The sequence below is a fragment of the Hemitrygon akajei genome, chromosome 6 (assembly GCF_048418815.1).
Source record: "Hemitrygon akajei chromosome 6, sHemAka1.3, whole genome shotgun sequence".
In the NCBI taxonomy this organism is placed as follows: domain Eukaryota; kingdom Metazoa; phylum Chordata; class Chondrichthyes; order Myliobatiformes; family Dasyatidae; genus Hemitrygon; species Hemitrygon akajei.
Genome location: NC_133129.1, coordinates 89,463,372 through 89,480,176, shown reverse-complemented (window position 1 = coordinate 89,480,176; position 16,805 = coordinate 89,463,372). Strand labels below are relative to the sequence as shown.

General features: G+C 46.2%; 1 protein-coding gene across 3 annotated transcripts in view; it reads left to right on the top strand.

Annotated features, from left to right (window-relative positions):
- The first annotated feature begins 207 nt into the window (after nt 1–207).
- LOC140729240 (phospholipid scramblase 1-like) overlaps nt 208–16,805 on the top strand; it is a 75,065-nt gene continuing 58,467 nt past the window's right edge. The window contains exon 1 of one of the 3 annotated variants that reach the window (XM_073048795.1): nt 208–356. The gene's annotated coding sequence lies outside the window, so the exon portion shown is untranslated. Of the gene's footprint in view, nt 357–13,102; nt 13,218–16,805 lie in introns of those variants that run through there. The other 2 variants (XM_073048797.1, XM_073048796.1) reach the window with 2 other exon arrangements.

Below are 16,805 nucleotides of genomic sequence, written 5' to 3'. Positions count from 1 at the left end.
GGTGAATCCCAGCACAGGTTGGCCACACACTCCTGTTTTCATCACGTTTATCTCTCTCTCCCCTCCTCCTCCTTTCCCCTATCCCCCTCATTCCATCTCCTTCCTCCTCCTCCCTGCCACTCCTTCCCTCTCCCCTCCCTACCATCTGCTTTCCTCCCTCCCCTCCACCCTCTCCGTCCTGCGGATGTTTACCCACAGGTTGCGCTCGGACGGTTCCTACCCCCGGGAGGGAGGAGACACCGAGGGGGAGGTCTCTCTCCCTCCGCCCTCCCGGCCTCCCGAGCGAGGAGGAAGTTGGAGAACAAAAGAGCGAGCGGCGGAGGGAGAGGCCGGCGGAGGGGCAGCGATAGCCCCAGGTAGGCAGGGGGCGAGGGAGGAGGAGGGAATGAGGGGCGAAGGGGTGGTCGCGATCCCGATCCCGGGTTCGCACCTTCGGGCGGTAAAACTTCCCGACGCGCTCCGTTTGGAGAGAAGTGAAAGTGTGAGTGACTCCGGAGGGAAGGGGAGAGCAGCGGCCGGATTATTCTCCTCATTTGCCTCCTTATTCTCCTCACTACTACTCCCTCCTCACCTCTACTCCGTCTTCACGACTAATCCCTCCCGACTCTCCTCATCTCCCTCTCCACCTCACACTCAACACCCTGCATATAACCTCCCGACATCTCTCACCGTTTGCTGGAGGTGGGGTCGGGCGGCGGTGGTTGGACACTGAGTGGGACCTGGTGATGTGGTGAGGATCCTTGAGGTGTTGGGGGGGGTCTGTCCCTTTCCCCATCTCTCTCATCCCTCTCATCATCTCTCTCCCCCCATCTCTTTCTCCCTCTCCCCCTCCCCATCTTTCCCCATCTCTTCCCTTCTTACCCCCATCCCTCCATATTTCTCCCCATCCCTCTAACCACCCCCTCCCATTCTCTATCCCTTTTTCTCTCCTCACCCATCCCCTTAACTCTCCCCCTCTCCCCTCCTCTCTCCCTCTCTCTCCCCTCTCTTCCCCCTCCTTTCTCTCTCCCTCTCCCCCCTCCCCCCTCTCTCTCACTCTCTCCCCCCACTCTCTCTCTCCCCTCTCTCTCCCCCTCCTCTCTCTCCCCTCTCTCCCCCTCTCTCCCCTCTCTCTCCCCCCCTCTCTCACTCTCTCCCCCACTCTCTCTCTCCCCCCTCTCTCCCACTCTCTCTCCCCATCTCCTACTCTTTCCCCTCTTTCTCTCCCATTCTCTCTCTTTCCCTGACTCTCCCTCCTTTTCCTTTGCTTTTCTCAGTCTCCCCATCTCTCTGTCCTGTCCTCTCTTTCCCTCTCTTCTCTCACTTTTTCCACCCCTCCCTTTCTCCCCTTTCTCTTGTTCTTCCCTTTCCTCTCACTCATTCTTACTTTCTCCTCCCCTCTTTCGCTCTCCTCACATGGAATCCTGCTCTGCACATTTTGCTGGTTGCCCTTTGCTTCCCGGAGATGTTGGTACGTTGCAGATGAAGTGATCGGGATGTGTCAGATGTCCAGCCACGAATGATGTCACCAGAGCAGAGTTCCTCTTTATTCATGTAAACATCCAGCCAAGAATGTGGCTGTTTGAATCATCTTTTCTGTACCGTGCTATCCCCTTGGAACTCAGCCTCTTCTGTCCATTGATACACAACAGAGCCTCACCCCTCCAGACAACCCCGTATGACGGACGGTATCCCCAGCACGATCCTCGAATCAGAACTGGCATATGTTGTGAAATTTGTTTGTCTCTGTGACAGCAGTACAATGCAATACATAATAGAGAAAAAATCTGAATTGCAATAAGTGTACACGTATATTAAATAGTTAAATTTAAAAAATAGTGCAGAAACAGAAATAGAAATTAAAAAGTAGTGAGGAAGTATTCATGGGTTGAATATCCGTTCAGAAATCAGATGGCAGAGAGGAAGAAGCTGTTCCTGAATTACTGAGTGTGTGCCTTCAGGCTTCTGTACCTCCTCCCTGATGGTAACAGGGAGAACAAGGCATGACCTGGGTGATGGGTGCTCTAAATGATGGATGCCGCCTTTTTGAGGCATCACTCCTTGAAGATGTCCTGGATACTATGGAGGCTAGAGCCCATGATGGAGCTGACAGAGTTTACAACTGCCGAGGCAGTGGTAGGTATGGAGGGAAGGCTAGTTTCCCAGATGTGCTGAGCTGTGTCCCCAACTCTCTGCATTTGCTGCATTCACGTGCAGTACCAAGCTGTTCTGCGTCCAGGCCCAGTGCATTGATAAAAATGGGTAAGGGTTGATGGGGATGACCCAGATTTCTGCAGCCTCCTGAAGAAGTGGAGGGGGTGGTGAGCTTTCTTGGCCCAGACGATGTCCACTCATACATCGAGAGTCCATCTTATCGTACGAGAGGTCATTCAAGAGACTGATAACAGTGCTCGTCTTTGCGACCAGAGCATTCCCCTTCCTTGGGTTGTGAGTCAGGGTAGAACTTGGTGGTTTGTGGCTTTGGTATCTTCTGCCCTTAGGAAGAGCAGAGAGGAGAGGACGGGAGGGGTCTTTGATTATGCTGGCTGTTTCACCGAGACAGTGGGAGTTGCAGGCACGGTCCGCTGAGACATTGGTCAGACCACCTTTAGAATATTGGACCCCGCATCCAAAGAAGGACGTGCTGGCCTGGGAGAGTGTCCAGAGGAGGTTTACAAGAATGATTCCAGCAGTGAAAGGGTTAATGTGTGAGTCGTGTGTGTGGTATCTCTGGGCCTGGACTCAGCTGAGTTCAGAAGGATGGAGGGAGGGATCTTACTGAAGACTATGAGATTCTGAAAGGCCTGGACTGAGTGAAAGTGGGAAGGATCTGTGGGAGAGTTTGGGATTAGAGGACACAGCCATAAGATCATAACATAGAGATGCAGAATTAGGCCTTTTGGTCCAGTGGGTCTGCTCTGCTATTTCTTCAAAGAACTTTCTCTCCAATGTCTGCACATCCTTTCTTAGATAAGGGGCCCAAAACTGCTCACAATACTCCAAGTGAGACCTCACCAGTGCTTTATAAAGCATCAGAATAAAGGGACATCCCTTTAGATCTGAGATGAGGAGGGAATTCTTCAGCCAGAGGGTAGTGAATCTGTGGAATCGTTTATCACAGATGGCTATGGAGGTCGTCATTGGCAGTATTTAAGGCAGACTAATAGGTTCACAACTAATAGAGGGGTTGTGGGTTACATGGAGAATGAAGTTGAAAAGATATTGGCCATGACTGAATGGTGGAGCACACTCAACGAGCTGAATGGCGTAATTCTACTTCTGTACCTTATGATCCCCAAGCGCTGGTGTACAGCCATCTTTGATCATGGCACATGCAGCCTCTGGGATCTTTGAGCATTGCCGCCTTAGATCCTGGCATGCACAACTCCAGAGCGTTGCCATCTTTGATTCTCCTGGAGCTTCTCCATCTTTTATGGCTGGTATGCCAATGCCAAGCCCCTGCTGATCCAAGTCTCTCAGCTGTAGGAGACGGGCGGTTTGATCATGAATGCTGATAATGTTGGCTGGGCCCTGAAGCTGCAGGAAGCAGTAGGCAGTTAGGCACTGGGATTGGAATGTATTGACCGGGGACAATTGCCTCTGGATCACTTAAGCAACAAGCAACCTCCAGCTTGTTGCAGATTCCAGCATGAGTAGTTCCTTGTGCCTCCAGAGCAGGGTTCCCAACCTTTTTTTATGCCATGGACCAATACCGTTAAACAAGAGGTCCATGGACCTCAGGATGGGAATCTGTACACTTTACTGGGGACGCCTCAATATGGGATTTCAAGATGGAGTCCCCCCAGTGCGGGGAACAACCCACTGCTTGGACAGTTTAAATGCCGGGCCAGGTGGATAGAAAAGGCAGGGTGTCGGGACTGGAGGCGAGGGTCCTGCTCGCTGTTCCGCGACATTCACTCCACTCTCCGCGGCACTGAGGCCAAGGCTGTGTCCTGCTCTGACTGCCCCGCGACAATCTGCCCCACTGTGTGATGAACTGAGGCTTCGGGTCTACGGGCTCACTCTCATTCTGAATGCTTTTATTATTTACACAATTTGTGTTTCTCTCTCTCGCTCTCTCTTTGTGCACATTTGGTGTTTGTTGGTCTCTTTTTACTGGATTCTTTCAGGTTTCTTGTTTCGTGGCTGCCTGTAAGCAGACAAATCTCAAGGTTGTGTAACTTATACATACTTCCATAATAAATGTACTTTGAACTTTGCATTTTAAAGTATTTACTTATATTTGTGACTTATGCTAATATTCTTTATACCTTGCATTCTACTGCTCTCATATGCGTTTGCAAAGTAAAGAAGACCAAAGAAATCACCAAATGGTTCGAGGGCCATTTCCCGCCCCAAATTTCTTGTTCTCTTTAGAACTGTAGGTAAATTTGAGGAGAGGTTTCTCCTGCTATGGGCGCTGACTGACCAGCTGAGTGTTTCCTGCTTTTTTCTGTTTTTGTTCCTCTTATTCAATGTTCAAGAGATTTACCGAAGTGCCTCTCAGGAGTGAAAATGAATGAAAATGAGAGAAATGTTAAAGAAACACTCAGCAGGCCGGTCAGCATCTGTGGAGGCAGAAACGGTTAATTAGAATGGTGGTGTATGTAATATTGGTAGCTCTGGTTGAGGTGTTTGATGCTGCGGTGTTCGGTGAGCTTGGCAATTAGCTTGCAGACATTTCATCACCAGTCGAGGTGACATCCTCGATGCACAGTTGCTGGTATTTCTCTCTGGGAGTGATTACGATTATATAGTCAACCCCCACCTGTTCACTTGCCTCAGTCCTGATTGGCTACCCCTTCAGTTGACCTTTGAATTCTATTGGCTCGCATTTCTTTGACCCTCAGTGGTTCATAGATGGTGTCTATTTTAATATGTTTGTTTACAGAGTTATCAGAGGAGAACCATGCTTCTTAAAATTCTTGTCCCTGCTTTGTGTTTGCCTGCATCTGTGGTGTCCCAGTTAAAGAGGTGTCCTTCTCGGTCTTTATATACCGAGATCGGTGACAGTGGATCGTGTCTTTGTACTGCTGGTTTGTGTTCCTGTAAACGAGGGTAGCGTTTACGTCCTGTCTGGCTGACGTAGTTCTTGCTGCAGTCTCCACAGGTGATCCTGTACACCACACTGCTTTTGTCAGTTGACTTACTGGTATTTCGTTTTTTGAGGCAAGCTTCCTTAAAGTTTCAGGTTGTAGTGTCATCACTGATTAATTGGACTCTGAAAACTCACGGTTGTTACTCATAGAGTTGTAGAGAAGTACAGCACAAAAACAGGCCCTTCAGCCCATCTAGCCCATGCTGAGCCATCTAAACTGCCTACTCCCATCGACCTGCACTGGGACCATAGCCTTCCATATCCCTACCATCCATGTACCTATCCAAACTTCCCTTAAACGTTGAAATTGAGCTTGCATGCATCATTTGTGCTAGCAACTCATTCCACACTGTCACCACCCTCTGGGTGAAGAAGTTTCCCCTCATGTTCCCCTTAAATGCTGAACCTTTCACCCTTAACCCATGACCTCTAGCTGTAGTCCCGTCCATCCTCAGTGGAAAAAGCCTGTTTGCGTTTATCCTGTCCTGTATAATTTTGTATACCTCTATCAAATCTCCCCTCAGTCTCATACATGGCAAGAAATAAAGTCCTAAGCTGTTCAGTCTTTCCTTATAACTCAGGTCCTCCAGACCTGGCAACATCCTTGTAAATTTTCCCTGCACTCTTTCAATCTTATTTACATCTTTCCTGTAGGTAGGTGACCAAAGCTGAACACAATACTCTAAGTTAGGCCTCACTGATGTCAACAACATCAACAAAATTCAACACAACATCCCATCTCCTGTACTCAATACTTTGATTTAAAAAGGCCAATGTGCCAAAAGTTTTCTTTACCACTCTATCTACCTGTGACATCACTTTCAGTGGATTATGGACCTGCATTCCCAGATCCCTTTGTTCTACCACACTCCTCAGTGCCCTACCGTTCACTGGTTGGCCCTACCGAAATAAGACACCTCACACTTGCCTGCATTAAATTCCGCCTGCCATTTTTCAGACCATTTTTCCAGCTGATCAACCACACTTTATCTTACTCGTGCACAAGGAGAGAGGCATGGCTCCTGTCACACACACACTCATGAACTCTGAACAGAGATATTGCATTTTTTTACAAAATTGGCTAGCAGCTATGGATATTGACTAATGGGTAACCTTGTGTATGCTCAGACGCCATCTTATTAGACACCTCCTGTACCTAGTAAAGTGGCCAATGTTCATGGTCGTCTGCTGCTGTATCCCGTCCACTTCAAGGTTCGATGTGTTGTGCATTCAGAGATGTTCTTCTGCACACCACTGTTGTAATGTGAGGTTATTTGAGTTACTGGGGCCTTCCGGTGAGCTTGAACTCATCTGGCCCTTCTCCTCTGACCTCTCTCATTAACACGGCATGTTCTCCCACAGAACAGCTGCTCACTGAAGGCCTTTTCGGTTCTCACACCTTCCTTTGTAAGCTCTAGAGATTATTGTGCGTGAAAATCAAACCACCCTGTCTGGCACCAACAATCATCCCACGGTCAAAGTCACTCAGATCACATTTGTTCCGCATTCTGACAACAACTGAACCTCTTGACCATGTCTGCATGCTTTATTGCATTGAGTTGCTGCCACATGATTGGCTGTTTAGATATTTACATTAACGAGCAGGTGTTCAGATGTAGGTATTAAAGTGAGTGTGTGTTCAAATTCTTTATTTTCCAGGTCAATCACCATTCACAATATAGGTGTTAAACGTTAACTGAAACTACAAGAGGATAACTGATGAGGCTCTGAAGTTAGTAAAGTTAGTCCTTCAGTTGGAGTGTCTCTTACAATCAGAATCAGGTTTAATATCACTGACATATGTTGTGAAATTTGTTGTCTTTGCGGCAGCAGTACAATGCAATTCATAATAGAAAATATATGAATTACATTGCGTTCAATAAGTTCAATAAAAATAGTTCAATAAGTAGTGCAAAAATAGAAATTATAAAGTAGTGAGGTAGTGTTCATGGGTTCAATGTCCATTCAGAAATCAGATGGCAGAGGGGACTAAGCTGTTCCTGAATCGTTGAGTGTAAGTCTTCAGGCTTCTGTGCCTCCTCCTTGATAGTAGCAACGAGAATAAGGCAGGACCTGGGCGGTGGAAGTCCTTAATGATGGATGCTGCCTTTTTCAGGCATCGCTCCTTGAAGATGCCCGGGACATGATGAAGGCTAGTGCCTATGATGGGGCTGACTCATTTTACAATTCTCTGCAGCTTACTTTGCCCCTGTGTAGGCTGCCCCCCCTCCCCCCACTGCCAGTGCCGGACGGTGATGTAGCCGGTTAGAATCTCTTCACGGTACGTCTTTCTGTTGCATTCTTTTCTTGCTTTCATATGCCAAGTGGCTCCAGCTCCCTCGTGTGCGAAGTGAAACTATGCTCTTCAAAGGCCTTTCTTGCCTGGGTTGACTGCACAGTGTCTGGACTTAACCCTTGCCTTGCTGTAATGTCCATAACAGAGCATGGAAACATGCCATTCGGCCCAGCTTTTCCATGCTGGCCAAGTAGTTGACCTGAGCTAGTTCAACTTCTCTCCCTTTGGCCCTTATCCCACTAACCCTTTCCTGTCCATCTCCGTGGGCCTTCCACCAGTCAAAGTTGACCATGGGTGTTGTGAGCCAGGGCTAAATTACAGAGGGAAAGCTGTTGCCTGTGTAGCAAGCTCCCCTTCTCCAAGCAGCCTTTTCCTGTGGGTGGGTACAGTCAAAAGGCAGCGCAGGTTTGGGATCAGAGGTTACCTTCGCCTCGATGAGCTGCCAACCACGGCCGACGAGCCCCATCTGTCTGAAACGACTGGTTTTAAGGCACCTTTGCCCCTTCTCCTGTCAGTAGAAATGGTTCCACCGGGCTTAGTAGCTAAAGCTACACGTTAAGATCAACAGCTGGACTTGGTTCACAAGATCACAAGACAAAGGAGCAGAAGCAGGCCATTCGGCCCATCGAGTCTGCTCTGCCACTCCACCGTGAGCTAAACTATTCTCCCGTCTAGTTCCAGATGCTATCTGAGATACACGCCATTGAGAGCAATTAATAGGTAGTGGGAGTTTGTCCCCATTACCACCCTCAGCAACCTATATACCTAATAATAATAATACTTTATTGATCCTGATTGGGAAATTCTTTCGTTACAGCAGCAACATTTAAAAACACACTTAGTGTGCAGACTTAACTAAGTACAGAATAATAACAAACATAATAATCATTTACCAATGTGCAATAGTGTGCAAAATAATGTACGAAATAATAAAACAGAGACTGCTGTCCTATGATGTGTATTCTCCTCTCGCACAGAGATGAATGGTTGCCTATGTTTACTGCATTTGGTCGGAAAGATTTTCAGTAATGATCCTTGTGACAGCGAAGCTGAATGAGCCTGTTTGAAAGGCCCTGCTGCTTACTCAGTAGGTCGTGGAGAGGATGTGCCAGATTGTCCATAGTGGATAACAGTTTGTTTAGTGACCTCCTCTCCGCCACAAACTCAGAAAGGGTCTGGGTTGTAGCCAAGGATGGATCCAGTCTCTCTGATGAGTTTGTTTAGTCTGTTTGCATCAATGGCACCGATGCTGCTCCCCTAGCATAAAGCCGCAAAGAAGGCTGCACTCACAACAACGGACTTGTTTTTTAAATGTTATAAACGTACCGGCCTCAACCGCTGTCCAAAGAACATAAGAAACAGGAGCAGGAGTCGGCCATCTGGCCCGAAGAGCCTGCTCCGTCATTCAATAAGATCATGGCTGATCTGGCCATGGACTCATCCCCACCTACCTGCCTTTCCCCCATAACCCTGAATTCCACTACTGTGCAAAAATTTATCCAAAGTTGTCTTAAATATATTAAATGAGGTAACCTTCACTGCTTCATTGGGCACAGAATTCCACAGACTCGCCACTCTGGGAAAAGCACTTCCTCCGTCCTAAATTCACTCACCCGAATCTCGAGGCTATGTCCCCTAGTTCTAGTCTCACGTACCATGGGAACAACTTTCCTGTTTCTATAAGATCTCTGATTTCCCCCGTTAACCCTTCCCACCCTGAACAGGATCGTGTCCACTTCCATCAAAGCTCCTCTCGGCCTCTCCCGCTCCTAGGTGTGCTCCTCCCTGACCCCAGCGGTTCCTCACCCTGGGACTGTATGAAGGATGATGTAAGATGGAGCGGTTAGTACATACATCAGTACAGCACCATACACGTCCTTCGGCTGTCCTCTTAACAAGATCAGTCTAACTCTTCCCTTCCACATAGACTTCCTTTTTTCTTTCATCCATTTGCCTTTCTATGACAAGAAGGACATGGAAGCTTTATGTGCCATGTCTTATGACATGGGTGATCTTGGTCTTTCCATGACCAGCGGGCTCAGGACAGCTACTTCCCTTCAACTGGCACACCCCCGTGATGACTTTGCACTACAATCAAATTTGTATTTCCTAGTTTTGTAAAGAGTTTGTATGATTTAGGTGTAACCTATGTTGTGTTGTGAACATTAGGTGTAACCTATGTTGTGTTGTGAACATTTAGGTGTAACCTATGTTGTGTTGTGAACATTAGGTGTAACCTATGTTGTGTTGTGAACATTAGGTGTAACCTATGTTGTGTTGTGAACATTTAGGTGTAACCTATGTTGTGTTGTGAACATTAGGTGTAACCTATGTTGTGTTGTGAACATTTAGGTGTAACCTATGTTGTGTTGTGAACATTAGGTGTAACCTATGTTGTGAACATTGTGTCTCCCTGGGTAATTGGTTTGTTATTACCATATATATCATCATCATCATCATCATGTGCCGTGTTGTATGACGTGGGCGTTCATGGTCTATCCACAACCAATATTGTTCTTGGGAAATTTTTCTACAGAAGTGGTTTGCCATTGCTTTCTCCTGGACAGTGTCTTTACAAGATGGGTGACCCCAGCCATTATCAATACTCCTCAGAGACTGTCTGCTTTAATTTGCCTAGAGCCCATTTTTTTAGATATTTACAAATTAGAAATTTTTTGAATAATATGTTACAGTCCTTTCCGAATTCATGCCCAATTGACATTATGGAAAAAAATTCTGGGTTTAAATCCCTATCAGAAGGGTTTAATAGCCGTCATTTATAATATGATCATGAAAATACAGTCAGATAAAATTAAGAATGAATGGGGAAAAGAACTTCGATTTCCCTTGCCTACCGAACAATGGGAGAAAATCTTACAGTTAGTTAACTCCTCTTCTATTTGTGCCAAACACGCCCTGATACAATTCAAGGTGGTACATAGGGCCCATACGTGTAAGGACAAACTTGCTCGATTTTATTCCCATGTTAATCCAATCTGTGATAGATGCCATTCTGAAGTAGCCTCTTTGACCCACATGTTTTGGTCTTGCCCTTGCTTGTAAAAATACTGGAAAGATATTTTTGCTATCATTTCAACAGTTTTGAGTATTAATTTGCAACCTCATCCTATTACTGCAATTCTTGGCTTAACCGATGGTGGATAACAGTTGTTTATCCCCTTCAGCTCGGCAGATGATTGCATTTGTTACATTAATGGCTAGAAGATCCATTCTATTGAACTGGAAAGAAATTAATCCCCCGACTACATTTCAATGGTTTTCCCAAACTATATCTTGTTTGAGTTTAGAGGATATCAGAAGTTGTCATTTTTGACCCTTCGGTCAAATTTGAAGAAACCTGGAGACCATTTATTCAACATTTTCATATGAGTTAAACTGACCTTTCCCGGACCTTTCTCTTATCACCTTTAGTGATTTGGATAGAGGTGTGGAGTTATTGACACTACTGTGTATACCTGATACAATACAATAGCCCATGTCAGTTAGGTTAGCTGTTGTTGTTAGTTTTATTTTTTTGGGGGGGTTTGTTTTTGTAAATACAGTATGAGTTTGGGAGGTTATTATATCTGTGTTATTAACTGTTTGTATTTGCAATCCAGCCTTATTAATTATGTACTCTCAGGCTCTCTGTATTTGTTGTTTTTTATGTTTTGTTTGAAAATTAATAAAAAGATTTAAAAAGTAAGAAAGAGATTGTCTGCCTGGTGTCAGTGGTCACATATCCAGGACTTGTGCTATGGACCGGCTGCTCATACGACCACCCACCATCTACTCCCATGGGTTCACGTGACCCTGATCGAGGGAGGGGGTCGAAGAAGGTGCTACACCTTGCCCGGGGGGTGACCTGCAGGCTAGTCGGGGGGACGAGTGCCTTCCACCTCCCAAGGTAGAGACTTATCTCCACCCAGAAGGTGCAGAGGAGATTTACCAGCAACTTGCCTGGATGTTTTGTGAGGAAAGGTTGAGCAAGCGAGGGCTTTTCTCCTTGGAGAGACGATGATAGAGGTGACAAAATGCATGGACAGAGTGGATAGCCAGTGCCTCTTTCCCAGGGCGGCAGCGGCTACTACGGGAGGACATTCTCTTATGGTGTTTGAGGGGAAGTGTCAGAGGTGGGCTTTTTACATAGAGAGTGTTAAGTCTGTGAACGCACTACCGGGTGTGGTGCAATAGGCAGATACATTTCGGACACTCTTAGTTAGGTACATGGATGAAGGAAAATGGAGGGCTATATAGGGGAGAAGGCTTAGATTAACCTTGGAGTAGGTCACAAGTTGGGCACAACGTCGTTGTCTGAAGAGACTGCACTGTGCTGTTCTACACAGTGCCCACTCGATTGGGTACATCTACTCGTTAATGCAAATATCTAATCGGCCAATCAGGTAGCAACAGCTCCATGCAAAAAAGCATGCAGACACAGTTGAGAGGTTCGGTTGTTCAGACCGACCATCAGAATGCAGGAGAAACGTGATCTAAGTGACTTTGACCATGGAATGATTGTTGGTGCCCAGACAGGGTGGTTTGAGTATCTCAGAAACTGCTCACCTCCTGGAATTTTCATGCACAACAGTCTCCGATGCGATAAAAACATCCTGTGAACAGCAGTTCTGTGGGTGAAAAGTCTCATTAATGAGAAAGGCCAGACTGGTTCAAGCTGACAGGAAGGCGACAGTGACTCAAATAGCTACATGTCCCAACAGTGGTGCCCTCCAAGAGGACTACAACCTCGTCGTGGTTGGGAGGGTTGTCTATGACCCAGAGAGCTATGCTGACTGGAGTCAGGGTTTTATGCTTTGGCTCTTGGTAGGCAGGTCAAAGGGTAGAGGTCAGACTAAGAGTGGTCCACCAGTCCTTCAGGTTCGGGGGTTCAGCTAACAACCCTGACTGGTCAAACAAAATTGTTAGGGAAACAGCAATGAAGAATTCTTCTACATCTGAGTGTGACGGTATTCCTGAGTCTCCACCCGGGACTTGCCTGACTGACAGTGGTGAAAACAAAAAGGAAGCTACTGACACGATGACGGAAGCCCTGAAGACCCCCAGAGATGGAGGGCCTTCACTACTGCTCTAAACGCCAGTGGCATAATGCGCAAAAGAAGAGAACAACAGTGGTGTGCAGAAGAGCATCTCTGAATGCACAACGCATCAAACCGAGAAGTGGATGGACAGAAAACCACGGACATCCACTCAGTCGCCACTTCATCGGGTACAGGAGGGTACTAAGGTGGTTACTGAGGGTATGTACTCATTGGAGGACTGGCTCGGAATGGAAATACTGGTGCACGATGTACTCTGATAACCTGAGCAGAAAGCGGCCGGGGGTTTGTAGGTTTAAGGCAGGGACAATAAAAAACAAAATGTCAGAGAGTCAGGGGACCCCCCCCCCACCCCTCCCTGGAATTAGTGTGCTGGCCAAACTCTCTGTGGCGTTGCTATGAACTTCCGTAGGTCATTCATTGTAACTTCATCGGGTGCAGATCCAAGTGTCTGTGGGCCGCTCCATCGAACGGGTCTCGCTGTGCGGAGGACTGGGCCAAGCCCTGTGTTTGCCTCAGAAGGAAACAGATGTTTTCAATACACAGTGAGCTCAGAGCCGGCCCTGCCAAAATCCCCCTCCTAAACTGCAGCTCGCTAGAAGCAGCAAGTGGGACAAAGGGTGGAATTTTCCTGGCCGGCAGCTGGAGACAGGAATGCTGCTCCCTACGTCCAGTGAGACAGCATCTGAAGTGGCGGCAGGGTTGTTCCAGTGAGGCTGGAATGAGTCCGCTCTCCCAGGACATCTCGGACCTTTCCTCAATCTAACTTGCATGTTTCATTTGCCCTGTAAGTCATATTTAATGTATGTTAACGTACTGTTGTAAAGCGCCGAGCTTCTGCCGTTGAAGGCTAGCTTTCATGAAGGAGCGCTGGTTTGTCCTGCGCTGAACTGAGGGTCTGGGGGCAGACTCTCTTTGTGGGACGTCATTTGCATTTATTGTTGGCACGATCTCTTGGGCTGCACTGACGCCTGGCTTTGTGACTGTGGATTCACTTTTGTTTTGAACACTATTTCCTTGTGTTTACTGTTTGCGTGATTTTATTTCCGTGCACATTGGGTGTTAGACGGTCCCTTACGGGTTCCTTTCGGTTTCTTTGCTTCGTGGCTGCCTGTTAGGAAACAATTCTCAAGGTTGTATAATGTATACGTACTTTGATCTTTGATTTTTGACCTTGTCTGTTTTGCCCTTGGCAATAAATCTGAAGTTGTGCCGTTCTGGGCACCGAAACTCGGAGAGGAGAAAGGCTGTTTTGAAACCCGAGAAGGCGATGGAGAGCTCGCTACCAGGAGATTGTTCTGCAGCCACACTTTGGGGAGGGCGTGAGGGGCTGACAGGATGATGAGGCTCGACTGACAGCACTGAGATCTCCTGCTCAGGAGGAACTTGGAACAAAGAGAAAGCTGACGGAGGAGTTTACAATCAGGGTGGGTTTGACTGTAGGAAGTACAGAAGGATTTGCAACAGTGCGTCTCACCCCCACAGATGCTGTCTGAACCACTGAGTTCCTCCAGCAGACTGATTTTTGTTCCAGATTCCAGAACTCCGTGTATGGTGTGTGGGCTGAATGTGGCTTCCCAGAGGCCAGGGGTTTGTAGGTTTAACTCCAACTCTGTTGACTTGAGACCACACTGCTTTTCATATACTGTGCTGCTTAAGTAGACACTGGACTTTTGAATAAATTCTGCACTGTTTGGAATGGTGAACCTTTTAACTAGAGTCTGTAGACTGTTTGAAGCAGGGCAGTGCTAGGTATACCCTGTGGACTGTTTGGAGTGGCGTTCTGTTCAGTAGACACCGGACTGTTTGGATCATAAGACCATAAGAGCAAAATTAGGCTATTCAGCCCATCGAGTCTGCTCTGCCATTCCATCATGGCTGATCCTGGATCCCATTCAACTCCACCAACCTGCCTTCTCGCCATACCCTTTGATGCCCTAACGGATCAGGAAACTTTCAACTTCCGCATTAAATATACCCACAGACTTGGCCTCCATTGCAGAGCATTCCACTGATTCACTACACTCAGGCTAAAAAATAAATTCTCCTCATCTCTGATCTAAAAAATGTCATCTCTCAATGTTGAGGCTGTGCCCTCTAGTTCTGGATACCCCCACGATGGGCAACATTGACTCCACTTCCACCCTATCTAGACCTTTCAACATTAGATAGATAGATAGATAGATAGATACTTTATTCATCCCCATGGGGAAATTCAACATTTTTTCCAATGTCCCATACACTTGTTGTAGCAAAAACTCATTACATACAATACTTAACTCAGTAATAATATGATATGCATCTAAATCACTAACTCAAAAAGCATTAATAATAGCTTTAAAAAAAAAGTTCTTAAGTCCTGGCAGTTGAATTGTAAAGCCTAATGGCATTGGGGAGTATTGACCTCTTCATCCTGTCTGAGGAGCATTGCATCGACAGTAACCTGTCGCTGAAACTGCTTCTCTGTCTCTGGATGGTGCTATGTAGAGGATGTTCAGGGTTTTCCATAATTGATCGTAGCCTACTCAGCGCCCTTCGCTCAGCTACCGATGTTAAACTCTCCAGTACTTTGCCCACGACAGAGCCCGCCTTCCTTATCAGCTTATTTCAATGATTTATCAATGATTTCAATGAGATATCACCCCTCTCCCCCCCCCCCACATTCTTCTAAATTGCAGCAAGTACAGGCTCAAAGCTGCCAAACGCTCCTCACGTGTTAACCCCTTCATTCCCGGAATCATCCTTGTGAACCTCCTCTGGACTCTCCAATGACAACACATCTGATATATGGGGCCCAAAACTTGACAATACTCCAAGTGCGGCCTGACTAGTGTCTTATAAAGTCTCAGCATTGTCTCCTTGCTTTTATATTCTATTCCCCTTGAAATAAATGCCAGCATTTCATTTGGCTTCTTTACCACAGACTCAATCTGTAAATTAACCTTCTGGGAGTCTTGTACGCGGACTCCTATATTCCTCTGCACCTCTGATGTTTGACCTTCTGCCCATTAAATAATAGTCTGCACTATTGTTCCTTTTACCAAAATGCATTATTGTACATTTTCCAGCACTGTATTCCATCTGCCACTTTTTCCCCCATTCTTCAAATTTGTTTAAGTCCTGCTACAATCGTATTGCTTTCTCAGCAATCAATTCTATTATTCAAATCATTGACAAACAATGTACAAAGTAGTGTTCCCGATACACTGAGAAACACCACTAGTCACCAGCAGCCAACCAGAAAAGGTTTCCTTTATTCCCACTCCCTGCCTTCTGCCTGTCAGCCATTCCTCTATCCATGCCAGTATCCTTCCTGTAACGCCATAAGCAGCCTCATGTGTACCTTCTGAAAATCCAAGTTAATGACATCCACTGCCTCTCCTTTGTCCTTCCTGCTTGTTACTTCCTCGAAGAACTCATAACAGATTTGTCTGGCAAGATTTCCCTTCACAGAAACCATGCTGACTTTCACTTATTTATCATTAGTCTCCAAGTACCCAGAAACCTCATCCTTAATGATAGACTCCAACCCTTTCCCAACCACTGAGGTTAGGCTAACTGGCCTATAATTTCCCTTCTTTTGCCTTCGTCCCTTAAAGAGTGGAATAACATTTGCAATGGCACACTGCTAGTGTTTTCCACAGTGAAGACAGATGTAAAATGCCCATTAAGATAGATAGATAGATAGATAGATAGATAGATACTTTATTCATCCCCATGGGGAAATTCAACTTTTTTCCAATGTCCCATACACTTGCTGTAGCAAAACTAATTACATACAATATTTAACTCAGTAAAAAAATATGATATGCATCTAAATCACCGTCTCAAAAAGCATTAATAGCTTTTAAAAAGTTCTTAAGTCCTGGAGGTAGAATTGTAGAGCCTAATGGCATTGGGGAGTATTGACCTATTCATCCTGTCTGAGGAGCATTGCATTGATAGTAACCTGTCACTGAAACTGCTTCTCTGTCTCTGGATGGTGCTATGTAGAGGATGTTCAGAGTTATCCATAATTGACCGTAGCCTACTCAGCGCCCTTCGCTCAGCTACCGATGTTAAACTCTCCAGTCCTTTGCCCACGACAGAGCCCGCCTTCCTTACCAGCTTATTAAGACATGAGGCGTCCCTCTTCTTAATGCTTCCTCCCCAACATGCCACCACAAAGAAGAGGGCGCTCTCCACAACTGACCTATAGAACATCTTCAGCATCTCACTGCAGACATTTAATTTTAATTCAATGAACATTAAGTTCATCTGTCATTTCTTTGTCCCCCATTACTACCTCACCAGCAACATTTTCCAGTGGTCCAATATCATCTCTCACCTCCCTCTTACTCTTTATAAAACTGAAAAAAACTTCTGGTATCCTGCT